Genomic DNA, 27,459 nt, shown 5'->3' on the forward strand with positions numbered 1-27,459 from the left:
GTGCATTCCACTCTCAGAGTTATACTTTTTTTTTTCATAGAGGATTAGGGGAGACCCGTTTGGAGAAAAAGCTACCAGGGGACATTCGGAAGTATATGGAGAGCTATGGTGAAAAAGGAAATATCCTCAGACAGAAACTTGAAAGAAGCTTTCTGTGAAACTGCTTTGTGATAGCTATCTCTATTCATCTCACATGGATAAAACTTTCCTTCTATTTCGCAGATTTGAAACTGCATCTTCGATGGATTCGCAAAGGGACATTCAGGAGAATATTCATGCCTGTTTGGGGAATAGCAAATATCTTCAGATAAAAACTGGAGAGAAGCTTTCTGAGAAACTGCTTTGTGATGTGTGCATTCCACTGAGGGATTTATAACCCTTTTCTCATAAAGCAGTGTTTGAACACTGTTCCTGCAAAACTGAAAAAGTGATATTTTGCAGGGTATGGAAGACTATGCCAAAAACTGAAATATCCTGAAATAAAACCCAGAAAGAAGTGTTCCAAGAGACTGCCATCTGACGTGTGCATTCCTTTCAGAGAATTAAAGCTTACACTACGTTTCCCCATTTGGATACTCTGTCTTTGAGGAATCTGTGAAGTGATATTAAGTGGTGTACGGAGGCTTGTGGTGAGAAAGGAAACGTCTTCTGATGAAAACTGGACAGAAACTTTCAGAGCAACTGGTTTGTTATGTGTGTATTCATTTCATGGAGTTAAATCATTCTTTGGATTGAGCATTTAGAAATCACTGTTTCTGTGGAACCTGAGAAAGGACATTTGAGAACGCTCTTAGGAATATGCTGAAAAAGAAATACCCTCCAATAAAAACAAGAAGGAACTTTCTGTGAAACTGCTCTAGGTCACGTGAATTCCACTCACACAGTTAAGCTTCTGTTTTCATTGAACAATATTCTAACACTATTTTAGTTTAAGCAGCTAACGGATACCCGGGAGTGCTTTGTGGCTTATGGTGAAATAGGAAATATCTTCAGAAAAAAAATGAAGAGAAGATTTTCTAGGAGCTGCTTTGTGACGTGTGCCTTCCTCTCACAGAGTTACACTTTTCTTCTCACAGAGGATTGGGGAATCCCATTTGGTGAAAAAACAACCAGGGGACATTCAGGAGTATATGGACGATGATATTGAAAAAGGAAATATCCTCAGAAAAAACTGGTCAGAAGCTTTATGTGAAACTTCTATGTGATAGATCTGTTTATTCATCTCACATAGATAAAACTTTCTATAACGCAGTTTTGAAACTGCTTCATGGACGGATTCATGAAGGGTCATTCGGGAGCACATAGAGGCATGTGGTGAAAAAGGAAATATCTCCAGATAAAAACTGGAGAGAAGCTTTCTGATAAACTGCTTTGTGATTTGTGCATTCCACTCAGGGAGTTATAGCTCTTTTTTCCTAAGGCAGTGTTTATACACTGTACCTGTAAATCTGAAAAACTGATATTTTGCAGCACAATGAAGACTATGGTGAAAAGTGAAATATCATGAAATATAACCAGAAAGAAGCGTTCCAAGAAACATCTCTCTGACGTGTACATTCATTTCAGAGAGTTAAAGGTTACACTACGTTGCCCAGTTTGGAAGCTCTGTCTTTGAGGAATTTGTGAAGGGATATTAAGTGCCGCCTGTGGGCTTGTGGTGAGAAAGGAAATGTCTTCCATTGAAAACTGGAGAGAAGCTTTTGGAGCAACTGGTTTTTGATGTGTGTTTTCATCTCATAGAGTTAAATTATTCTTTGGATTGAGTATTTTGAAATCACTGTTTCTGTGGAACCTGTGAAAGGATATTTTGGAACACTCCTTAGAATATGCTGAAAAAGAAATACTCTCCAATAAAAACCAGTAGGAAACTTCGTCTGAAACTGCTCTAGGTCATGTGAAGTCCACTCACACAGTTAAGCTTCTGTTTTCATTGAGCACTATTATAGCATTGTTTTAGGATGGTCAGCCAAGGGATGCTTGGGAGCGCTTTGAGGCTTACGGTGAAAGTGGAAATATCTCCGATAGATACTGGAGAGGAGATTTCTGAGGAGTTGCTTTTTGACGTGTGCCTTCCACTCACAGATTTGTACTTTTCTTCTCATAGAGGACTGGGGAAACCCATTTGGGAAAACTCTACCAGTGAACCTTCAGGATTATATGGATGGCTATGGTGAAAAAGGAAATATCCTCAGACAAATACTGGAAAGAAGCTTTCTGTGAAACTGCTTTGTGATAGATATCTCTATTCATCTCACATAGGTAAAACTTTCTTTCTATTACGAAGTTTTGAAACTGCGTCATGGTCGGATTCACGAAGGGACATTCTGGAGTACATTCAGAACTGTTGCAAAATAGGAAATATCTTCAGATAAAAACTGGAGAGAAGCTTCATGAGAAACTGGTTTGTGATGTGTGCATTCCACTCGGAGAGTTATACCTCCTTTCTCATAAGGCAGTGTTTGAACACTGTTCCTGTAAAAGTGAAAAAGTGAAATTTTGCAGTGCATTGAAGACTATGGTGAAAAGTGAAATAACCTGAAATAAAACCCAGAAAGAAGCGTTCCAAGAAACTGCTCTCTGACGTGTGCATTCATTTCAGAGAGTTAAAGCTTACACTACGATGACCAGTTTGGAAACTCTGTCTTTGAGGAATCTGTGAAGGGCTAATAAGTGACTCCCGGAGGCTTGTGGTGAGAAACGAAAAGTCATCTGATGAAAACTGGAGAGAAGCTTTCAGAGCAACTGTTTTGTGATGTCTGTATTCATCTCATAGAGTTAAATCATTCTTTGGATTGAGCAGTTTGACATGACTGTTTCTGTAGAACCTGAGAAAGAATATTTGGGAACGCTCTTGAGAATGTGTAGAAAATGTAATACCTTCTGATAAAAAACAGAAGGAAATATTCTGTGAAACTGCTCTAGGTTACGTAAAGTCTCCTTGCACAGTTAAGCATCTGGTTTCATTGAGCAGTATTCTAACACTATTTTAGGTGAGTCAGCTATGGGATACTAGGGAGTGCTTCGAGGCTTATGGTGAAAACTAGACTATGGCGTAAAGTGAAATATCCTGAAATAAAACCCTGAAAGAAACATTCAAAGAAACTGCTCTCTGACGTGAGCATTCAATTCAGAGAGTTAAAGCTTCCACTACGTTGTCCAGTTTGGAACCTCTGTCTTTGAGGAATCTGTGAAGGGATATTAAGTGGCACCTGGAGGCTTGTAGTGAGAAAGGAAACGTCTTCCATTGAAAACTGGAAAGAAGCTTTAGGAGCAACTGATTTTTGATGTGTGTATTCATCTCATAGAGTTAATTCTTTCAATTGAGTAGTTGGAAATCACTATTTCTGTGGAACCTGAGAAAGGACTTTTGGGAACACTCTTAAGAATATGCTGAAAATGAAATACCCTCCGATAAAAACCAGAAGGAAACTTTCTGTGAAACTACTCTAGGTCATGTAAAGTCTACTCACACAGTTAAGCTTCTGTTTACATTGAGCAGTACTCTATCACTGTTTTGGGTTAGTCAGCTAAGGGATACTTGGGAGCATTTGAGGCTTACGGTGGAAACAGAAATATCTTCAGATAGATACTGGAGAGAAGATTTCCGAGGAGCTATATTGTGATGTGTGCATTCCACTCACAGAGTTACACTGTTCTTCTCATAGAGGATTGGGGATCCCATTTGGAGAAAAAGATACAGGGGACATTCTGAAATATATGGACAGCTACGGTGCAAAAGTAAGTATCCTAGACAAAAACTGGAAAGAAGCTTTCTCTGAAACTGCTTAGGAATAGATATGTCTTTTCACCTCACATAGATAAAACTTTCTTTCCATTACACTGTTTTGAAATTGTGTCATGGACGGACTCATGAAGGGACATTTGGGAGCACATTCAGGCCTCTGGAGAAATTGGAGATATCTTGAGATAAAAACCAGAGAGAAGCTTTCTGAGTGGCTGCTTTGTGACGTGTACATTCCACTCAGTGATATTTGGGAGCGTTTTGAGGCTTGCAGAGAAAAAGGTAATATCTTCAGATAGAAACAGGAGAAAAGATTTCCAAGGAGATGCTTTCTGACGTGTACATTCCACACACAGTTATACTTTTCTTCTCATAGAGGTTTGGGGAATCTCGTTTGGAGAAAAAGCTATTAGGGGACATTCGGGTGTATATGGATGGCTACGTTGAAAAAAGAACTACTGTCACACAAAAACTAGAAAGAAGCTTTCTGTGAAACTGCTTTTTGATTGTTATGTCTATACATCTCACATGGATAAATCTTAATTTCTATTACACAATTTTGAAACTGTGTCATGGATGGATTCCCAAAGGGACATTCAGGAGCACATTCAGTCCTGAGGGAAAATAGGAGATATCTTCAGATAAAAAGTAGAGGGAAGAATTCTGAGAACCTGCTTTGTGATGTGTGCATTCCACTCAGGGAGTTATACCTCTTTTCTCATAAGGCAGTGTGTGAACACTGTTCCTGCGAAACTGAAAAAGTGATATTTTGCAGTACATTGAAGACTGTGGGTAAAGTGAAATATCCTGAAATAAAACCCTGAAAGAAGCATTCCAAGAAACTGCTCTCTGACTTGTACATTCATTTCAGAGAGGTAAAGCTTACACTGCATTGCCCAGTTTGGAAACTCTGTCTTTGAGGAATCTGTTAAGGGATATTAAGTGGCTCTCGGAGGATTGTGGTGAGAAAACAATGTCTTCCGATGAAAACTGGAGAGAAGTTTTTGCAGCAACTGCATTGTTATGTGTGTATTCATCCCATAGAGTTAAATCATTCCTTTGATCGAGCAGTTTGAAATCACTATTTCTGTGAACCTGAGAAAGGACATTTGGGAACACTCTAAAGAATATACTGAAAAAGAAATACCCTCCGATAAAAACCAGAAGGGGACTTTCTGTGAAACTGCTCTAGGTCACGTGAAGTCCACTCACACAATTAAGCTTCTGTTTTCATTGAGGAGTATTCTAACACTGTTTTAGCTTTTTCAGTTAAGGGATACTCAGGAGCACTTTGAAGCTTATGGTGAAAGCAGAAATATCTTCAGATAGATACTGGAGAGTAGATTTCCAACTGGCTACTTTGTGACGTGTGCATTCCACTCACAGAGTTATACTTTTCTTCTCATAGAGGATTGGGGAATCCCGTTTGGAGAAAAAGCTACCAGGGGATATTCGCAAGTATGTGGACGGCTACATTGAAAGAGGAAATATCCTCAGACAAAAACTGGAAAGAAGCTTTCTGTGAAACAGATTTGAGATAGACATGTGTATTCATCTCACATAGATAAAACTTTCTATTATGCAGATTTGAAACTGCGTCATGGATGGATTCGTGAAGGGACATTCACGAGCACATTCAGACCTGTGGGTGATAGGACATATCTTCAGATAAAAACTGGAGAGGGCGGAGCAAGATGGCCGAATAGGAACAGCTCCAGTCTCCAACTCCCAGCGCGAGCGACACAGAAGACCGGTGATTTCTGCATCTTCAACTGAGGTACTGGGTTCATCTCACTGGGGAGTGCCGGACGATCGGTGCTGGTCAGCTGCTGCAGCCTGACCAGTGAGAGCTGAAGCAGGGCGAGGCATTGCCTCACCTGGGAAGCGCAAGGGGGAAGGGAATCCCTTTTCCTAGCCAGGGGAACTGAGACACACAACACCTGGAAAATCGGGTAACTCCCACCCCAATACTGCGCTTTAAGCAAACAGGCACACCAGGAGATCATATCCCACACCTGGCCTGGAGGGTCCCACACCCACGGAGCCTCCCTCATTGCTAGCACAGCAGTCTGTGATCTACCGGCAAGGCAGCAGCGAGGCTGGGGGAGGGGCGCCCGCCATTGCTGAGGCTTAAGTAGGTAAACAAAGCTGCTGGGAAGCTCGAACTGGGTGGAGCTCACAGCAGCTCAAGGAAACCTGCCTGTCTCTGTAGACTCCACCTCTGGGGACAGGGCAACAACAAACAGAGCCAAAACCTCTGCAGACGCAAACGACTCTGTCTGACAGCTTTGAAGAGAGCAGTGGATCTCCCAACACGGAGGCTGAGATCTGAGAAGGGACAGACTCCCTGCTCAAGTGGGTCCCTGACCCCTGAGTAGCCTAACTGGGAGACATCCCCCACTAGGGGCAGTCTGACACCCCACACCTCACAGGGTGGAGTACACCCCTGAGAGGAAGCTTCCAAAGCAAGAATCAGACAGGTACACTCGCTGTTCAGAAATATTCTATCTTCTGCAGCCTCTGCTGCTGATACCCAGGCAAACAGGGTCTGGAGTGGACCTCAAACAATCTCCAACAGACCTACAGCTGAGGGTCCTGACTGTTAGAAGGAAAACTATCAAACAGGAAGGACACCAACACCAAAACCCCATCAGTACATCACCATCATCAAAGACCAGAGGCAGATAAAACCACAAAGATGGGGAAAAAGCAGGGCAGAAAAGCTGGAAATTCAAAAAATAAGAGCGCAACTCCCCCGGCAAAGGAGCGCAGCTCATCGCCAGCAACGGACCAAAGCTGGACGGAGAATGACTTTGACGAGATGAGAGAAGAAGGCTTCAGTCCATCAAATTTCTCAGAGCTAAAGGAGGAATTACGTACCCAGCGCAAAGAAACTAAAAATCTTGAAAAAAAAGTGGAAGAATTGATGGCTAGAGTAATTAATGCAGAGAAGGTCATATACGAAATGAAAGAGATGAAAACCATGACACGAGAAATACGTGACAAATGCACGAGCTTCAGTAACCGACTCGATCAACTGGAAGAAAGAGTATCTGCGATTGAGGATCAAATGATTGAAATGAAGCGAGAAGAGAAACCAAAAGAAAAAAGAAGAAAAAGAAATGAACAAAGCCTGCAAGAAGTATGGGATTATGTAAAAAGACCAAATCTACGTCTGATTGGGGTGCCTGAAAGTGAGGGGGAAAATGGAACCAAGTTGGAAAACACTCTTCAGGATGTCATCCAGGAGAACTTCCCCAAACTAGTAGGGCAGGCCAATATTCAAATCCAGGAAATACAGAGAATGCCACAAAGATACTCCTCGAGAAGAGCAACTCCAAGACACATAATTGCCAGATTCACCAAAGTTGAAATGAAGGAAAAAATCTTAAGGGCAGCCAGAGAGAAAGGTCGGGTTACCCACAAAGGGAAGCCCATCAGACTAACAGCAGATCTCTCGGCAGAAACTCTACAAGCCAGAAGAGAGTGGGGGCCAATATTCAACATTCTTAAAGAAAAGAATTGTAAACCCAGAATTTCATATCCAGCCAAACTAAGTTTCATAAGTGAAGGAGAAATAAAATCCTTTACAGATAAGCAAATGCTTAGAGATTTTGTCACCACTAGGCCTGCCTTACAAGAGACCCTGAAGGAAGCACTAAACATGGAAAGGAACAACCGGTACCAGCCATTGCAAAAACATGCCAAAATGTAAAGACCATCGAGGCTAGGAAGAAACTGCATCAACTAACGAGCAAAATAACCAGTTAATATCATAATGGCAGGATCAAGTTCACACATAACAATCTTAACCTTAAATGTAAATGGACTAAATGCTCCAATTAAAAGACACAGACTGGCAAACTGGATAAAGAGTCAAGACCCATCAGTCTGCTGTATTCAGGAGACCCATCTCACACGCAGAGACAAACATAGGCTCAAAATAAAGGGATGGAGGAAGATTTACCAAGCAAATGGAGAACAAAAAAAAGCGGGGGTTGCAATACTAGTCTCGGATAAAACAGACTTTAAACCATCAAAGATCAAAAGAGACAAAGAAGGCCATTACATAATGGTAAAGGTATCAATTCAACAGGAAGAGCTAACTATCCTAAATATATATGCACCCAATACAGGAGCACCCAGATTCATCAAGCAAGTCCTTAGAGACTTACAAAGAGACTTAGACTCCCATACAATAATAATGGGAGACTTCAACACTCCACTGTCAACATTAGACAGATCAACGAGACAGAAAGTTAACAAGGATATCCAGGAATTGAACTCAGCTCTGCAGCAAGCAGACCTAATAGACATCTATAGAACTCTCCACCCCAAATCAACAGAATATACATTCTTCTCAGCACCACATCGTACTTACTCCAAAATTGACCACGTAATTGGAAGTAAAGCACTCCTCAGCAAATGTACAAGGACAGAAATTCTAACAAACTGTCTCTCAGACCACAGTGCAATCAAACTACAACTCAGGACTAAGAAACTCAATCAAAACCGCTCAACTACATGGAAACTGAACAACCTGCTCCTGAATGACTACTGGGTACATAACGAAATGAAGGCAGAAATAAAGATGTTCTTGGAAACCAATGAAAACAAAGATACAACATACCAGAATCTCTGGGACACATTTAAAGCAGTGTGTAGAGGGAAATTTATAGCACTAAATGCCCACAAGAGAAAGCAGGAAAGATCTAAAATTGACACTCTAACATCACAATTAAAAGAACTAGAGAAGCAAGAGCAAACACATTCGAAAGCTAGCAGAAGGCTAGAAATAACTAAGATCAGAGCAGAACTGAAGGAGATAGAGACACAAAAAACTCTCCAAAAAATCAATGAATCCAGGAGTTGGTTCTTTGAAAAGATCAACAAAATTGACAGACCACTAGCAAGACTAATAAAGAAGAAAAGAGAGAAGAATCAAATCGACGCAATTAAAAATGATAAAGGGGATATCACCACCGACCCCACAGAAATACAAACTACCATCAGAGAATACTATAAACACCTCTACACAAATAAACTGGAAAATCTAGAAGAAATGGATAATTTCCTGGACACTTACACTCTCCCAAGACTAAACCAGGAAGACGCTGAATCCCTGAATAGACCAATAGCAGGCTCTGAAATTGACGCAATAATTAATAGCCTACCAACCAAAAAAAGTCCAGGACCAGATGGATTCACAGCTGAATTCTACCAGAGGTACAAGGAGGAGTTGGTACCATTCCTTCTGAAACTATTCCAATCAATAGAAAAAGAGGGAATCCTCCCTAACTCATTTTATGAGGCCAACATCATCCTGATACCAAAGCCTGGCAGAGACACAACAAAAAAAGAGAATTTTAGACCAATATCCCTGATGAACATCGATGCAAAAATCCTCCATAAAATACTGGCAAACCGGATTCAGCAACACATCAAAAAGCTTATCCACCATGATCAAGTGGGCTTCATCCCTGGGATGCAAGGCTGGTTCAACATTCGCAAATCAATAAACATAATCCAGCATATAAACAGAACCAAAGACAACAACCACATGATTATCTCAATAGATGCAGAAAAGGCTTTTGACAAAATTCAACAGCCCTTCATGCTAAAAACGCTCAATAAATTCGGTATTGACGGAACGTACCTCAAAATAATAAGAGCTATTTATGACAAACCCACAGCCAATATCATACTGAATGGGCAAAAACTGGAAAAATTCCCTTTGAAAACTGGCACAAGACAGGGATGCCCTCTCTCACCACTCCTATTCAACATAGTGTTGGAAGTTCTGGCTAGGGCAATTAGGCAAGAGAAAGAAATCAAGGGTATTCAGTTAGGAAAAGAAGAAGTCAAACTGTCCCTGTTTGCAGATGACATGATTGTATATTTAGAAAACCCCATTGTCTCAGCCCCAAATCTCCTTAAGCTGATAAGCAACTTCAGCAAAGTCTCAGGATACAAAATTAATGTGCAAAAATCACAAGCATTCTTATACACCAGTAACAGACAAACAGAGAGCCAAATCAGGAATGAAGTTCCATTCACAATTGCTTCAAAGAGAATAAAATACCTAGGAATCCAACTTACAAGGGATGTAAAGGACCTCTTCAAGGAGAACTACAAACCACTGCTCAGTGAAATAAAAGAGGACACAAACAAATGGAAGAACATACCATGCTCATGGATAGGAAGAATCAATATCGTGAAAATGGACATACTGCCCAAGGTCATTTATAGATTCAATGCCATCCCCATCAAGCTACCAATGAGTTTCTTCACAGAATTGGAAAAAACTGCTTTAAAGTTCATATGGAACCAAAAAAGAGCCCGCATCTCCAAGACAATCCTAAGTCAAAAGAACAAAGCTGGAGGCATCACACTACCTGACTTCAAACTATACTACAAGGCTACAGTAACCAAAACAGCATGGTACTGGTACCAAAACAGAGATATAGACCAATGGAACAGAACAGAGTCCTCAGAAATAATACCACACATCTACAGCCATCTGATCTTTGACAAACCTGAGAGAAACAGGAAATGGGGAAAGGATTCCCTATTTAATAAATGGTGCTGGGAAAATTGGCTAGCCATAAGTAGAAAGCTGAAACTGGATCCTTTCCTTACTCCTTATACGAAAATTAATTCAAGATGGATTAGAGACTTAAATGTTAGACCTAATACCATAAAAATCCTAGAGGAAAACCTAGGTAGTACCATTCAGGACATAGGCACGGGCAAAGACTTCATGTCTAAAACACCAAAAGCAACGGCAGCAAAAGCCAAAATTGGCAAATGGGTTCTCATTATACTAAAGAGCTTCTGCACAGCAAAAGAAACTACCATCAGAGTGAACAGGCAACCTACAGAATGGGAGAAAATTTTTGCAATCTACTCATCTGACAAAGGGCTAATATCCAGAACCTACAAAGAACTCAAACAAATTTACAAGAAAAAAACAAACAACCCCATCAAAAAGTGGGCAAAGGATATGAACAGACATTTCTCAAAAGAAGACATTCATACAGCCAACAGACACATGAAAAAATGCTCATCATCACTGGCCATCAGAGAAATGCAAATCAAAACCACAATGAGATACCATCTCACACCAGTTAGAATGGCGATCATTAAAAAGTCAGGAAACAACAGGTGCTGGAGAGGATGTGGAGAAATAGGAACACTTTTACACTGTTGGTGGGATTGTAAACTAGTTCAACCATTATGGAAAACAGTATGGCGATTCCTCAAGGATCTAGAACTAGATGTACCATATGACCCAGCCATCCCATTACTGGGTATATACCCAAAGGATTATAAATTATGCTGCTATAAAGACACATGCACACGTATGTTTATTGCAGCACTATTCACAATAGCAAAGACTTGGAATCAACCCAAATGTCCATCAGTGACAGATTGGATTAAGAAAATGTGGCACATATACACCATGGAATACTATGCAGCCATCAAAAAGGATGAGTTTGTGTCCTTTGTAGGGACATGGATGCAGCTGGAAACCATCATTCTTAGCAAACTATCACAAGAACAGAAAACCAAACACCGCATGTTCTCACTCATAGGTGGGAACTGAACAATGAGATCACTTGGACTCAGGAAGGGGAACATCACACACAGGGGCCTATCATGGGGAGTGGGGAGGGGGGAGGGATTGCATTGGGAGTTATACCTGATGTAAATGATGAGTTGATGGGTGCAGCACACCAACATGGCACAAGTATACATATGTAACAAACCTGCACGTTATGCACATGTACCCTACAACTTAAAGTATAATAATAATAAATAAATTAAAAAATATATATAAAAAAATTATACAGATTACAAAAGTAGGATTGACTTGTCAAATATAATACATATTTTAAGTGTAACAGCTTTAGCCAAGTAATTTCTGAAAATTAATTTTGTCACCAACTATAAATAAGAGCGTCTCCAATAATAAATAAAAGTATTTGTTTCCCTTTAAAAAAAAAAAAAAAACTGGAGAGAAGCTTTCTGAGAATCTGCTTTGTGATGTCAACATTCCACTCAGGGACATGTACTTCTTTTCTCATAAGGCAGTGTTTGAACACTGTTCCTCTGAAACTGAAAAAGTGATATTTTGCAGCACATTGAAGACTACAGCGAAAAGTGAAATATCCTGAAATAAAACACAGAAAGAAGCATCCCAATAAACTGCTCTCTGACATGTGCATTCAATTCAGAGTGTTCAATCTTCCACTGCGTTTCCTGGTTTGGAAACTCTGTCTTTGAGGGATCTGTGAAGGGATATTAAGTGGTGCCTGGAGGCTTGTGATGAGAAGGGAAATGACTTCTGATGAAAACTAGAGAGAAGCTTTTGGAGCAACTACTTTGTGATATGTGTATTCATCTCATAGAGTTAAATCATTCTTTGGATTGAGCAATTTGAACTCACTGTTTCTGCGGACCCTGAGAAAGAACATTTGGGAACGCTTTTAAGAATATGCTGAAAAAAAATAACCTCTGATAAAAACAAGAAGGAAAGTTTCTGTGAAACTTCTCTAAGTCACATCAAGTGCCCTCGCACAGTCAAGCTTCTGTTTTCTTTGAGCTGTATTCTAACACTGTTTTAGGTGAGCCAGGTAAGGGATACACAGGAGCACTTTGAGTCTAATGGTTACAACAAAAATATCTTCAGATAGATACAGGAGAGCAGAATTCCGAGGAGCTGCTTTGGGATGTGTGCATTCCACTAACAGAGTAATACTTTTCTTCTCATAGAGGATTGGGAAATCCCATTTAGATAAAAGCTACCAGAGGACATTCGGGAGTTTATGGATGACTGTGGTGAAAAAGGAAATATCCTCAGGAAAACACTGGAAAGAAGCTTTCTGTGAATCAGCTTTGTGATAGATATCTCTGTTCATCTCAAATAGATAAAACTTTCTTTCTATTATGCAGTTTTGAAACTCCGTCAAGAACGGATTCACGAAGGGACATTTGGGAGAACATTCAGGATTGTGGGAAAATAGAAGATATCATCAGATAAAAACTGGAGATAAGCTTTCTGAGAAATTGGTTTGTGATGTGTGCATTCCACTCGGGGAGTTATAAGTCTTTTCTCATAAGGCAGTGTTTGAACACTTTTACTGTAAAAGTGAAAAAGTGAAATTTTGCAGCACATTGAAGACTGTGACGAAAAGTGAAATATCCTGAAATAAAACCCAGAAAGAAGTATTCCGGTAAACTGCTCTCTGACGTGTGCATTCATTTCAGAGAGTTAAAGCTTACATTGTGTTGCCCAGTTTGGAAATTCTGTCTTTGAGGAATATGTGAAGGGCTATTAAGTGACACCCGGAGGCTTGTGGTGACAAAGGAAACATCTTATGATGACAACTGGAGAGAAGCTTTTGGAGCAACTGCTTTGTAATGCGTATATTCATCTCATATAATTAAAGGATTTTTTTGATTGAGCAGTTTGAAATCAGTGTTTCTGTGAGACCTGAGAAAGTACATTTGGGAATGCTCTTAAGATTATGCTGAAATAGAAGTACCCTCTGATAAAAACCAGAAGGAGACTTTCTGTGAAACTGCTGTAGGTCACGTGAATTTCACTCGCACAGTTAAGCTTCTGTTTTCATTGAGCAGTATTCTAACAGTGCTTTAGGTTATACAGCTAAGAGATACACGGGAGCACTTTGAGGCTTACGGTGAAAATGGAAGAATCTTCAGATAGAGACTTGGGAGAAGATTTCCGAGGAGCTGCATTGTGTCATGTGCATTCCACTCACAGAGTTATACTTTTCTTCTCATAGAGGATTGGGAAACACCGTTTGGTGAAAATGCTAAAAGGGGACATTCGGGAGTATATGGCTATGGTGAAAAAGGAAGTATCCTAAGACAAAAACTGGAAAGAATCTTTCTGTGAAGCTTTTTTGTGACAGATATGTCTACTCATCTCACATAGATAAACTTTCTTTCTATTATGCAGTTTTGAATCTGCATCATGGACAGATTTGTGAAAGGACATTCGGGAGCACATTCAGGTGTATGGTGAAAAAGGAGATATCTTCAGATAAAAACTGCAGAGAAGCTTTCTGAGACTGTTTTGTGATATGTGTATTCCACTCAGGGAGCTATACCACTTTTTCATAAGGCAGTGTTTGAACACTCTTCCTGTAAAACGGAAAAAGTGATACTTTGCAGTGCATTGAAGGCTATGGCGCAAAGTGAAATATCCTGAAATTTAACCCAGAAAGAAGCCTTCCAAGAAACTGCTCTCTGATATGTGCATTCATTTCAGAGAGTTAAAGCTTACAGTGTGTTACCCAATTTGGAAACTCTGTCGTTGAGAAACTGTGAGGGGAAAATAAGTGCCACCCAGAGGCTTGTGGTGAGAAAGGAAACGTCTTCCGATGAAAACTGGAGAGAAGCTTTCGGAGCAAATGCTTTGTGATGTGTGTATTCATCTCAGAGAGTTAAATCACTCTTTGGATTGAACAGTTTGAAATCACTGTTTCCGTGTAACCTGAGAAAGGACATTTGGGAACGTTTTTAAGAACATACTGAAAAAGAAATACCCTAATGTAAAAACCAGAAGGAATCCTTCTGTGAAACTTCTCTAGGTCATATGAATTCCACTCGCACAATTAAGCTTCTGTTTTCATTGAGGAGTATTCTAACACTATTTTAGGTTAGTCAGCTCAGGGATACTTGGGAGGGCTTTGAGGCTTACTGTGAAAGCTGAAATATCTTCAGATATATACTGGAGTGGAGATTACCAAGGAGCTGCTTTGTGACGTGTGCATTCCACTCACAGAGTTATACCTTTCTTCTCATAGAAGATTGGGGATTCCCGTTTGCAGAAAAAGCTACCAGGGGACATTGGGGAGTATATGGTTGGCTATGGTGAAAAAGGAAATATCCTCAGACAAAAAATGGAAAGAAACTTTTTGTGAAAATGCTTTGTGATGTGTGCATTCCACTCAGGGAGTTTTACCACTTTTATCATAAATTAGTGTTTGAACACTCTTCCTGTAAAACTGAAAAAGTGATATTTGGCAGTACATTGAACACTTTAGCGAAAAGTGAAATATCCTGAAATAAAACTCAGAAAGAAGCGTTCCAAGAAACTGCTCTCTAACGTGTGCATTCATTTCAGAGAGTTAAAGCTTACACTACAATGACCAGTTTGAAACCTGCATCTTTGAGAAATCTGTGAGGGATATTACGTAACACCAAGAGGCTTCTGGTGAGAATGGTAATGTCTTCTGATGAAAACTGGAGAGAAGTTTTCAGAGCAACTGCTTTGTGATGTGTGTATTTATCTCATAGAGTTAAATCATTCTTTGGATTGAGCAGTTTGAAATCACTGTTTCTGTGGAACCTGAGAAAGGACATTGGGAATGCTTTAAGAATATGCTGAAAAAGAAATACCCTCTGATAAAAAGCAGAAGGAAGCTTTCTGTGAAACTTCTCTAGGTCAGGTGAATTCCACTCACACAGTTAAGCTTCTGTTTTAATTGAGCAGTATTCTAACACTGTCTTAGGGTAGTCAGCTAAGGGATACTCGGAAGTGTTTTGAGGCTTACGTTAAAAACGGAAATATCATCAAATAAATACTGAAGAGAAAAATTGTGAGGAGCTGCTTTGTGACGTGTGCAGTCCACTCACAGAGTTATACTTTTCTTCTCATAGAGGATTGGGGAATCCCGTTTGGAGAAAAAGCTACCAGGAGACATTCAGCAGTACATGGACAGCTATGGTGAAAAAGGAAATATCCTCAGACAAATATTGGACAGAAACGTTGCGTGAAACTACTTTGTGATAGATATGTATATTCATCTCACATAGACAAAACTTTCCTTCTATTATGCAGTTTTGAAACTGCATCATGGATGGATTCACGAAGGGACTTTCGGGAGCACATTCAGGCCTGTGGAAAAATAGGAGATATCTTCAGATAAAAACTGGAGAGAAGCTTTCTGAGAAACTGCTTTGTGATGTGTGCGTTCCACTCAGGGAGTTATATCTCTTGTCTCATAAGGCAGTGTTTGAACACTGTTCCTGTAAAACTCAAAAAATATTTGCAGTTCATTGAAGACTTCAGCAAAAAATGAAATATCCTGAAATAACACCCAGAAAGAAGCCTTCCAAGAAACTGCTCTCTGACGTGTGCATTCATTTCAGAGACTTAAAACTTAAACTATGTTGAACAGTTTGGAAACTCTGTCTTTGAGGAATCTTTGAAGGGATATTAAGTGGCATCCCTCTTATTGTTGTGAGAAAGGAAACGACTTCCAATGAAACCTGGAGAGATGCTTTTGGAGCAACTGCTTTGTGATGTGTGTATTCATCTAATAGAGTTAAGTCATTCTTTGGTTTGAACAGTTTGAAATCACTGTTTCTGTGTAACCTGAGAAAGAAAATATGGGAATGCTCTGAAAAATATGCTGAAAAAGAAATACCCTCTGATAATAACCAGAAAACTTTCTGTGAAACTGCTCTAGGTCACGTGAATTCCACTCGCACAGTTAAGCTTCTGTTTTCATTGAGGAGTATTCTAACACTGTAATAGGTTTGTCAGCTAAGGGATACTCAGGAGCACTTTGAGGCTTACAGTGAAAAAGGAAATATCTTCAGATAGATACTGGAGAGATTTCCGAGGAGCTGCTTTGTGACATGTGCATTCCACTCACAGTTATACCTTTCATCTCATAGAGCATTGGGGAATCTCGTTTTGAGAAAAAGCTACCAGGGGACATTCACGTGTATATTGATGACTACGGTGAAAAATCAATTATCCTCAGACAAAAAATGAAAAGAAGCTTTGGTGAAACTGATTTGTGATAGATATATCTATTAATCTTACATAGCTAAAACTTTCTTTCTATTACCCAGTTTTGAAACTGCATCATAGACGGATTTGCAAAGGGACATTAGGGAGAATATTCAGGCCTGTGGAGGAATAGGAGATATCTTCAGATAAAAACTGGAGAGAAGCATTCTGAGAAACTGCTTTGTGATGTGTGCATTCCACTCAGGGAGTTGTACCTCTTTTCTCATAAGGCAGTGTTTGAACACTGTTCCTGTAAAAGTGAAAAAGTGATATTTTGTAGTGCACTGAAGATTATGCGAAAAAGTGAAATATCCTGAAATAAAACCCAGAAAGAAGTGTTCCAAGAAACTGCCCTCTGAGGTTTGCATTCATTTCAGAGAGGTAAAGCTTACACTACGTTGCCCAGTTTGGAAACTCTGTCTTTGAGGAATCTGTGAAGGGATATTAAGTGGCACATGGAGGCTTGTGGCAAGAAAGGAAATGTCTTCTAATGAAAACTGGACAGAGCTTTCAGAGCATCTGTTTTGTGATGTGTGCATTCATCTGTGGAGTTAAATTATTCTTTGGATTGAGCAGTTTGAAATCACTGTTTCTGTGGAACCTAAGAAAGGACATTTCGGAACGCTTTAAGAATATGCTGAAATAGAAATACCCTCCGATAAAAACCAGAAGGAACATTCTGTGAAACTGCATTAGGTCACGTGAATTCCACTCGCACACTTAAGCGTCTGTTTTCATTGAGCAGTCTTCTAACACTGTTTTCGGTGAGTCAGCTAATGGATACTCAGGAGCACTTATGGTGAAAAAGGAAATATCTTAGATAAAAACTGAAGAGAAGATTTCCGAGGAGCTGCTTCCAGATTTCTACTTTTCTTCTCATAGAGGATTGGGGAATCCCGTTTGTAGAAAAAACAACAAGGGGACATTCAGGAGTATATGAACAACTATGTTGAGAAAGGAAGAAATTGGAAAGAAGCTTTCTGTGAAACTGAATTGTGATAGATATGTCTTTTCATCTGTCATTGATAAAACGTTCTATCTGTTATGCAGTATTGAAACTGCATCATGGACAGATTCGTGAAGGGACATTCATGAGTATATTCAGGAATACGGTGAAAAAGGATATATACTCAGATAAAAATTGGATAGAAGCTTTCTGAGAAACTGCTTTGTGATGTGTATATTTCAGTCAGGGATTTATACTTCTTTTCTCATAAGTTAGTGTTTGAACAATGTTCCTGTAAAGCTGAAAAAGTGATATTTTTCAGCGCATTGAAGTTTATGGCAAAAAGTGAAATGTCGAAATAAAACCCCAAAAGAGGCATTCCAAGAAACTGCTCTCTGACGTGTGCATTCATTTCAGAGAGTTAAAGTTTACACTACATTGCCCAGTTTGCAAACTCTGTCTTTGGGGAATCTGTGAAGGGGTATTAAGTGGTGCTTGGAGACTTGTGGTGAGAAATGAAACGTCTTCCAATGAAAACTGGACAGAAGCTTTTGGAGCAACGGCTTTGTGATGTGTGTATTCATCTCATAGAATTAAATCAACCTTTGGTTTGAGCAGTTTGAAATCACTGTTTCTGTGGAACATGAGAAAGGACATTTCGGAATTCTCTTAAGAATATGCTGAAAAAGCAATAGCCTCTGATAAAAACCAGATGGAGACCTTTTGTGAAACTGCTCTAGGTCACGTGAAGTCCACTCACACAGTTAAGCTTCTGTTTTCATTGAGGAGTATTCTAATACTGTTTTAGGTTTTTCAGCTAAGGGATACTCCAGAGTGCTTTGAGGCTTACAGTGAAAACGGAAATATCTTCAGTTAGATACCGGAGAGCAGATTATCGAGGAGCTGCTTTGTGACGTGTGCATTCCACTCACAGAGTTATACTTTTCTTCTCATAGAGGATTGGGAAATCCCGTTTGGAGAAGAAGCTACCAGGGGACTTTCGTGAGTATATGGACGGCTAAGGTGAAAAAGGAATTATCCTGAGACAAAAACTGAAAAGAAGCTTTCTGTGAAACTGCTTTGTGATAGATATGTCTATTCATCTCACATAGATAAAACTTTCTTTCTATTACACACTTTTGAATCTGCGTCATGGACAGATTTGCAAGGGGACATTCGGGAGCACATTCAGAAATGTGGAGAAATAGGAAATATCTTCATGTAAAAACAGGAAAGAAGTTTTCTGAGAAACTGGTTTATGATGTATGCTTTCCACTCAAGGAATTTTACCTCTTTTCACATAAGGTAGTGTTTGTACACTGTTCCTTTAATACTGAAAAAGTGACATTTTGCAGTGCATTGAAGACTATGGCGAAAAGTGAAATATCCTGAAATAAAACCCAGAACGAAGTATTACAAGAAACTGCTCTCTGACGTGTGCATTCATTTTAGAGAGTTAAATCTTAAAATACGTTGCCCAGTTTGAAAACTCTTTCTTTGAGGAATCTGTGCAGGGATAATAAGTGGTGTCTGAAGGCTTGTGGTGAGAAAGAAAACGTCTTGTGATGAAAACTGCAGAGAAGCTTTCGGAGCAACTGCTTTGTGATGCGTGTATTCATCTCATAGAGTTAAATCATTCTTTGGATAGAGAAATTTCAAATCGCTTTTTCTGTGAAACCTAAGAAATGACATTTGGGAACGCTTTTAAGAATATTCTGAAAAAGAAATACTGTCCGATAAAAACCAGAAGGAAATTTTCTGTGAAACAGCTCTAGGTCGCATGAACTCCACTAGCACAGTTAAACTTCTGTTTTCATTGAGCAGTATTCTTACACTGTTTTAGGTTTGTCAGCTAAGGGATACTGAGGAGCACTATGACACTTACAGTGAAAACAGAAATATCTTCAAATAGATACTGGAGAGAAGATTTCCGAGGAGCTACTTTGTGACGTGTGCATTCCACTCACAGAGTTATACTTTTCTTCTCATAGAGGATTGGGGAATCCCATTTGGAGAAAAAGAAACCAGGGCCCATTCACGAGTATATGGATGGCTAAGGTGAAAGAGAAAATATCCTCAGATAAAAATTGGAAAGAAGCGTTCTGTGAAACTGCTTTGTGATAGATATGTCTATTTGTATCACATAGATAAATATTTATTTCTATTACACAGTTTTGAAACTGCGTCATGGACGAATTCGTGAAGGTACATTTGGGAGCACATACAGGACTGTGGGGAAATAGGAGATATCTTCAGATGAAAACTGGAGAGAAGCTTTCTGAAAAACTGCTTTGTGATGAGTGCATTCCAATCAGGGAGTTATACCACTTATCTCATAAGGCCGTGTTTGAACACTGTTCCTGTAAAACTGAAAAAGTGGTATTTTGCAACGCATTGAAGACTTTGGTGAAAAGTGTAATATCCTGAAATAAAACCCAGAAAAAAGTGTTCAAAGAAACTGCCCTCTCATGTGTGCATTCATTTCAGAGATTTAAAGCTTACACTATGTTGTCCAGTTTGGAAACCCCTCTTTGAGCTATCTGTGAAGGGATATTATGTGACACCCGGAGGTTTGTGGTGAGAAAGGAAACGTGTTCCGATGAAAACTGGAGAGAATCTTTCAGAGCAACTGCCTTGTGATGTGTGTATTCCTCTCATAGAGTTAAATCATTCTTTGGATTGAACAGTTTGAAATCTCTGTTTCTGTTGAACCTGAGAGAGGACATTTGGTAACGCTCTTAAGAATATCCTGAAAAAGGAATACCCTCTGATAAAAGCGAGAAGGAAACTTTCTATGAAACTGCTCTAGGTCACGTGAATTCCACTTGCACAGTTAAGCTTCTGTTTTCATTTAGCAGTATTCTACCACTGTATTAGGTTATTCAGCTAAGGTATACTCAGGAGCGCTTTGAGGCTTACCGTGATAACGGAAATACCTTCAGTTAGATACTGAAGAGAAGATTTCCGAGGAGCTGCTTTGTGATGTGTGCATTCCACTCACAGATTTTTACCTTTCTACTAATAGAGGATTGGGGAATCCCGTTTGGAGAAATAGCTACCAGGGGATATTTGGGAGTATATGGACGGCTATGGTGAAAAAGGAAGTATCCTCAGACAAAAACTGGAAAGAAGTTTTCTGTGAAACTGCTTTGTGAAAGATATGTCTATTCATCTCACATAGATAAAATTTTCTTTCTGTTACGTGGTTTTGAAACTTCGTCATGGGCAGAATCGCGAAAGAACATTCGGGAGCACATTCAGGCATACAGTGAAAAAGGAGATATCTCCAGATAAAAACTGGAGATAAGTTTTCTGAGAAACTGATATGTGAGCTGTGCATTCCACTTGGGGAGTTATACCTCTTTTCTCATAAGGCAGTGTTTGTAAACTTCCTGTAAAAGCGAAAAAGTGAAATTTGGCAGCTCATTGAAGACTATGGCAAAAAATGAAATATCCTGAAATAAAACTCAGGAAGAAGAGTTCCAAGAAACTGCTCTCTGACGTGTGCATTCATTTCAGAGAGTTAAAGCTTACACTGCATTGCACAGTTTGGGAACTCTGTCTTTGAGGAATCTGTGAAGGGATATTAAGTGTTGCATGGAGGCTTCAGGTGAGAAAGGAAACGTCTTCTGGTAAAAACTGCAGAGAAGCTTTCAGATCAACTGCTTTGTGATGTCTGTATTCATCTCATAGAGATAAATCATCCTTTGGATTGAGCATTTTGAAATCACTGTTTGTGTGGAACCTGAGAAAGGACATTTGGGAACACTCTTAAAAATATGCTGAAAAAGTAATACTCTCCAATAAAAACGAGAAGGAATCTCTCTGTGAAACTGCTCTAGGTCAGGTGAATTCCACGTGCACAGTTAAGCTCTTGTTTTCATTGAGCAATATTCTAACACTGTTTAAGTTTTGTCACCTACGTGATACTCGGGAGCTCTTTGAGGCTTATGGTGAAAATGGAAATATCTTCAGATAGATACTGAAGAGAAGATTTCCGCGGAGCTGCTTTGTGATGTGTGCATTCCACTAACAGAGTTGTACTTTTCTTCTCATAGAAGATTGGGGAATCCCATTCAGAGAAAAAGCTACCAGGTAACTTTCGGGATTATATGGATGGCTATGGTGATAAAGGAAATATCCTAAGACAAAAACTGGAAAAAACTTTCTATGAAACTGCTTTGTGATAAATATGTCTATTCATCTCATATAGAGAAAACTTTCTTTCTATCATGTAGTTTTGAAACTGTGTCATGGACAGATTCATGAATGGACATTCATGAGTACACTCAGGCCTGTGGGGAAATAGGTGATAAATTCAGATAAAAACTGGAGAGAAGCTTTCTGAAAAACTGCTTTGTGATGTGCACATTCCACACAGGGAGTTGTACATCTTTTCTCATAAGGCAGTTTTTGAACACTGTTCCTGTAAAACTGAAAAAGTGATATTTTGAAGTGCATTGAAGACTATGGCAAAAAGTGAAATATCCTGAAATAAAACCCAGAAAGAAGTGTTCCGAGAAACTGCTCTCTGATGTGCGCATTCATTTCAGAGTGGTAAAGTTCACTACGTTGCCAGGTTTGGAATCTCTGTCTCTAAGGAATCTGTGAAGTGTTATTAAGTGGTTCCTGGAGGCTTGTGGTGAGAATGAAAATGCCTTCTGATGAAGACTGGAGAGAAGCTTTCGGAGCAACTGCTTTGTGATGTGTGTATTCATCTCATAGAGTTAAATCATTCTTTGAATTGAGAAGTTTGAAATCACTCTTTCTGTGGAACCTGAGAAAGTACATGTGGGAACGCTCTTAAATGTGCTGAAAAGGAAATACCCTCTGATAAAAAGCAGAAGGAAACATTCTGTGAAACTGCTCTAGGTCTCGTGAATTCCACTCGTATAGTTAAGCTTCTGTTTTCATTGAACAGTATTCTAACACTGTTTTAGGTTAGATAGCTAAGGGATACTTGGGAGTGCTTTGAGGATTATGATGAAAACAGAAATATCTTAAGATAGATACTGGAGAGAAGATTTCAGAGAAGATGCTTTGTGACGTGTGCATTCCACCCTCAGAGTTATACTTTCCCTCTCATAGAGGATTGGGGAATCCGGTTTAGAGAAAAAGCTACCAGGGGACATTCGAGAGTATATGGACAGCTATGGTGAAAAAGGAAATATCCTCAGACAAAAACTGGAAAGAAGCTTTCTGTGAAACTGCTTTGGGAAAGATATGTCTATTCATCTCACATAGATAAAACTTTCTTTCTATTACACAGTTTTGAAACTGCATCATGGACGGATTCGCAAAGGGACATTGGGGAGCACACTCAGGCTTGTGGGTAAATAGGAGATATCTTCAGAGAAAAGCAGGAGAGGAGCTTTCTGAGGAACTGCATTGTGATGTGTGTGTTCCACTCAGGGAGTTATACCTCTTTTCTCATAAGGCAGTGTTTAAACACTGTTTCTGTACAACTGAAAAAGTGATAATACGCAGTGCTTTGAAATCTACAGTGAAAAGTGAAATATCCTGCAATAAAACCCAGAAAGAAGTATTCTAAGAAACTGCTCTCTGACGTGTGCATTCGTTTCAGAGAGTTAAGGCTTACACTACGTTGCCCAGTTTGGAAACTCTGTCTTTCAGAAATCTGTGAAGGGATATTAAGTGGTGCCCGGAGGCTTGTGGTGAGAAAGGAAACAACTTCCGATTGAAACTGGAGAGAAGCTTTTGGAGCAACTACTTTGTGATGTCCGTATTCATCTCATAGAGTTAAATCATTTTTGGATTGAGCAGTTTGAAATCACCGTTTCTGTGGAACCTGAGAAAGGACATTTGGGAATGCACTTAATAATATGCTGAGAAAGAAAGGCCCTACGATAAAACCAGAAGGAAATTTTCTGCAAAACTGTTCTAGGTCACGTGAAGTCCACTTGTACAGTTAAGCTACTGTTTTCATTGAGCGATATTCTAACACTCTTTTAGGTTAATCTGCTAAATAACACTCTGGAGCACTTTGAGGCTTACAGTGAAAACGGAAATATCTTCAGATAGGTACTGGAGAGTAGATTTCCGAGGAGCTGCTTTGTGACGTGTGCATTCCACTCACAGAGTTATACTTTTCTTCTCATAGAGGATTGGGGATTCCCGTTTGGAGAAAAAGCTACCAGTGATCGTTCGGGATTATATGGATGGTTATGGTGAAAAAGGAAATATCCTCAGACAAAAACTGAAAAGAAGCTTTCTGTGAAACTGCTTTTTGATAGATATGTCTATTCATCTCACATGGATAAAACTTTCTTTCTATTACATAGTTTTGAAACTGCGTCACGACGGATTCACGAAGGGACTTTTGGGAGCACATTCAGGCCTGTGGGGAAATAGGAGATATTTTCAGAAAAAAAAGAAGAAAGAAGCTTTCTGAGAAACTGCTTTGTGATGTGTGCATTCCAGTCCAGGGGTTATATCACTTTTATCATAAGGCGTTTGTTGTACACTCTTCCTGTAAAACTGAAAAAGTGATACTTTGCAGCACACTGAAGACTAAAGCGAAACTGAAATATCCTGAAATAAAATCAAGAAATAAGCCATCCAAGAAACTGCTCTCTGCTGAGCACGGTGGCTCACGCCTGTAATCCCAGCACTTTGGGAGGCCGAGGCGGGCGGATCACAAAGTCAGGAGATCAAGACCACAGTGAAACTCCGTCTCTACTAAAAATGCAAAAAAAAAATTAACTGGGCGCAGTGGCGGGCACCTGTAGTCCCAGCTACTCAGGAGGCTGAGGCAGGAGAATGGCATGAACCCAGAAGGTGGAGGTTGCAGTGAGCCAAGATCGTGACACTGCACTCCAGCCTGGGAGACAACGCAAGACTCCGTCTCAAAAAAAAAAAAAAAAAAAAAAAAAAAAAAAAAAAAAAAAAAAAAAGAAACTGCTCTCTGATGTCCGCATTCATCACAGAGAGTTAAATTTTACACTACGTTGCCCAATTTGGAAACTCTGTCTTTGAGGAATCTGTGAATGGATAGTAAGGGGTGCCCGGAGGCTTGTGGTGAGAAAGGAAATGTCTTCCCATGAAAACTGGAGAGAAGCTTTTGGAGCAACTGCTTCATGATATGTGTATTCATATCATGGAGTTAAATCATTCTTTGGATTGAGCAGTTTGAAGTCCCTGTTTCTGTGGAACCTGAGAAAGGACATTTAGGAATGCTCTTAAGAATATGCTGAAAAAGAACTACCCTCTGATAAAAACCAGAAGGAATCTTTCTTTGAAACTGTTCTAGGTCACCGGAAGTCCACTCGCACATTTAAGCTTCTGTTTTCATTGAGCAGTATTCTAACACTGTATTAGGTTATTCAGTTTAAGGATACTCGGGAGCACTTTGAGGCTTACAGTGAAAATGGATTAACTTCAGATAGATACTGGAGAGAAGATTTCCGAGGAGCTGCTTTGTGATGTGTGCATTCCACTCAGATTTATACCTTTCTTCTCTTAGATGATTGGGAAATCCCGTTTGGAGAAAATGCTACCAGGGAACATTCGGGAGTATATGGATGGCTATGGTGAAAATGGAAGTATCCTCAGACAAAAATTGGAAAGAAGCTTTCTGGTAAAGTGCTTTCTGATGGATATGTCCATTCATCTCACATAGATAAAACTTTCTTTCTGTTAGGAAGTTTTGAAACTGCATCATGTACGGATTCGTGAAGGGACATTCAGAGCACATTCAGGAATGTGGGGAAATAGGAAATATCTACGGATAAAAACTGGAGAGAAGCTTTCTGAGACACTGCTTTGTGATGTGTGCATTCCTCTCAGTGAGTTATACTGTCTTTCTCATAAGACAGCGCTTGAACGCTGTTCCCGTAAAACTGAAAAAGTGATGTTTTGCAGCGCATTGAAGACTATGGCGAAAAGTGAAATATCTTGAAATAAAACCCAGAAAGAACTATTCCAAGAAACTGCTCTCTGACGTGTGCATTCATTTCAGAGAGTTAAAGCTTACAATACGTTTCCCAGTTTGGAAACTCTGTCTTTGAGGAATCTGTGAAGTGTTATTAAATGGCACCAGGAGGCTTGTGGTGAGAAAGAAAACGTCTTCTGATGAAAACTGGTGAGAAGCTTTCAGAGCAACTGCCTTGTGATGTGTGTATTCATCTCACAGAGTTAAATCATTCTTTGGATTGAGCAGTTTGAAATCACTGTTTCTGTGAAACCTGAGAAAGATATTTGGGAACGCTCTTAAGAATATGCTGAAAAAGTAATACCCTCAGATGAAAGCCAGAAGGAAACTTTCTGTGAAACTGCTCTAGGTCACGTGAAGTCCATTCACACAGTTAAGCTTCTGATTTCATTGAGCAGTATTCTAATGCTGTTTTAAGTTAGTCAGCAAAGGGTTACTTGAGATTGCCTTGAGGCTTACGGTGAAAGTGGAAATATCTTCAGATAGATACTGGAGAGGAGATTTCCGAGGAGCTGCTGTTTGACATGTGCATACCACTCACAGAGTTATACCTTTCTTCTCATAGAGGATTGAGGAATCCTGTTTGGAGGAAAAGCTACCAGGGGACATTCGGGAGTATATGGATGGCTATGGTGAAAAAGGGAATATCCTCAGACAAAAACTGGAAAGAAGCTTTCTGTGAAACTGATTTGGGATAGATATGTCTATTCGTCCCACTAGATAAAACTTTCTTTCTATTAAGCAATTTTCAAACTCCGTCATGGACAAATTCTCGAAGGGACATTCGGGAAGACATTCAGGACTGTGAGGAAATAGAAAATATCTACATATAAAAACTGGAAAGAAGCTTTCTGAGAAACTGCTTCATGATGTGTGCATTCCACTCAGTGAGTTATACCTCTTTTCTCATATGGCAGGGTTTGAACACTGTTCCTGTAAATGGAAAAAATGATAGTTTGCAGCGCATTGAAGACTATGGCAAAAAGTGAAATATCCTGAAATAAAACCCAGAAAGAAGCGCTACAAGAAACTGCTCTCTGACATGTGCATACACTTCAGAGAGTTAAAGTTTACACTACGTTGCCCAGTTTGGAAACTCTGTCTTTGAGGAATCTGTGAAGGGATATCAAATGGTGCCCGGAGGCTAGTGGTGAGAAAGAAAACGTCTTCTGATGAAAACTGCACAGAAGCTTTCGGAGCAACTGCTTTGTGATGCATGTATTCATCTCTTAGAGTTAAATCATTTGGTTTGAGCAGTTTGAACTCACTGTTTCTGTGGAACCTGAGAAAGGACATTTGGGAATGCTCTTAAGAATATGCTGAAAGTGAAATACCTTCCGATAAAAAACAGAAGGAAATTTTCTGTGAAACTGCTCTAGGTCACGTGAAGTCTACATACACAGTTAAGCTTCTGTTTTCATTGAGCAGTACCCTCACACTGTTTTGGAATAGTTAGCTAAGGGATTATCGGGAGCACTTTGAGGCTTACGGTGAAAATGAAAATATCATCAGATAGATACTGGAGAGAATATTCCCAAGGAGCTGCATTGTGACGTGTGCATTCCACTCACAGAGTAATACTAGTCTTCTCATAGAGGATTGGGGAATCCCAGTGGAAAAAAATGCTATGAGCGGACATTCAGGAGTATATGGATGGCTACTGTGCAAATGGAAATATCCTCAGACAAAAACTGGAAAGAAGCTTTTTGTAAAACTGCTTTGGGATAGATAAGTCTATTCATCTCACATAGATAAAATTTTCTTTCTGTTACGCAGCTTTGAAACTGCATCATGGACAGATTTGCAAAGGGATATTCGGGAGCACATTCAGGACTGTGGGGAAATAGGAGATATCTTCAGATAAAAACTGGAGAGAAGCTTTCTGAGAACCTACTTTGCCTTTGTTATGTGTGTATCCATCCCATAGATTTAAATCATTCTTTGGATTGAGCAGTTTGAAATCACTGTTTTTCTGTAACCTGAGAAAG

This window comes from Macaca fascicularis, chromosome 20, assembly GCF_037993035.2.
Source record: "Macaca fascicularis isolate 582-1 chromosome 20, T2T-MFA8v1.1".
In the NCBI taxonomy this organism is placed as follows: Eukaryota; Metazoa; Chordata; class Mammalia; order Primates; family Cercopithecidae; genus Macaca; species Macaca fascicularis.